A 1,564-nucleotide genomic window follows, 5' to 3' on the forward strand; every position below is an offset into this window, starting at 1 on the left:
TCTGAAACCCGTTTCTAAATGCAGCGCTGCAATGTAGCGAACCGTTTCTAAACGTTTGCTGCAAGAGGTCGCTGCAGCGAAGATAAAGCAGCTTTTACGTCCGCTACACGTGTAAAGCAAAATGGACGCTTGTGTGTATAATACGATATTATGCTGTAAAAATAAAAAAGTCGAAGTGACTGTTGATAAAAATATTATGGAAAGATTAAGAAGGATTAAATTTTATGAAATGACTCTGAAAGTTATCTAAAGAATAAGAAAATACTATATTTTAAATATAATTATATATCTTTTATCTATTACTTTGTTCACATTTATGGAAAGATAAATGCTCGATTCTTTATATCTCTTTATTTAAATATTGTAGTTCTTTAACTAAAGCACTATTTTCGGCTGTAACTGGAATTAAACGATAGATTATGAACGTCCATGTTTCGCTCGAGCGGAAAGCGTTTCTAAACTATGATGCAGCGACGTGTAGCGATAGCTGCTCGTGACGTCATTTACGCTGCACTCTCGCTGCATAAAGAAACGCAGCCAAGTCGTTCTTCCGGTTAAGCCTTAATCTTCTCTCTCTCCCCCCGCGGGAAATTTCGAAAAATCCCTTCTTAGTGCGCGTTTTCATGACGTACCCTAACTGTGTACCAAATTTCACCTCTTTAGGTTCAGCAGTTTGCTCTGGGCGATGATGAATCAGTGACTCAGTCAGTCAGTCAAAACAAGTAATTTTATATATTTAGATAACGAGTTCGACAACGTTGACAGTACGATAAACAAATGTTAAACTTGTTATTTGACTCTTCGGATCTTCGACGGCCGGACGATCGAGCGGTCAAGTAGCACACTGCTCCGGGGGACTCGGTCTCAAATCCGGACGGGTCGATAAATCCCCAGGAATTTTTCGAGGGTGGTCCGTCCGGATATATTGGACCCATCCCTCATCATCCGGCGTTCCACATTGTAGGCCTGGCCGAACTCATAATGAGCTTCATAAAAAGGGGCACTAAGAGGGCCCCTTTTTAAGAAGCTCATTATGAGTTCATTTAACTCATTTAAGAAGCTCATTATGAGTTCATAAGCTCATTTAAGAAGCTCATTATGAGCTTTTAACTCGTTCCGCAGGGCGGAACGAGTTAAAAGCTTTTATGGAGAGGGGTTTTACGCCGTTTCTACGGTAGTGGAGTTTCGGCCTAACTTTTGTAGCTTTTTTGAAGTGCAGCGAATCAAATTGACAAACCGCCGAATCACGTTTTTTGATATAATAATTTTAACGAAATTTTGCACAATAATAGAAGTAATAAAATGGAACGTGGTGTGACAGAGGGACGTAGAACGGGAGGTAGAGGGGTTGAAAGGTCTTTCTTGAGTTAATTCAAAGAGAAAATTTGGCGTTGTAAAAACGTAAACATGCGAGTGCGCTACTCGACATAGCGAAGATCTTGCCAATTTTTTTCGAAAAATGGGCCGTATATATTTTCATATACAGTTTGACCCGATTATAACGTTATTGAATGTAACGACAACCCTAATATAACGTCAAAGTTTTATCGGTCTCATGATTGAT

This window comes from Centruroides sculpturatus, unplaced genomic scaffold (genome assembly GCF_000671375.1).
Source record: "Centruroides sculpturatus isolate CEXI.00-Female unplaced genomic scaffold, Cexi_2.0 scaffold614, whole genome shotgun sequence".
Taxonomy (NCBI): domain Eukaryota; kingdom Metazoa; phylum Arthropoda; class Arachnida; order Scorpiones; family Buthidae; genus Centruroides; species Centruroides sculpturatus.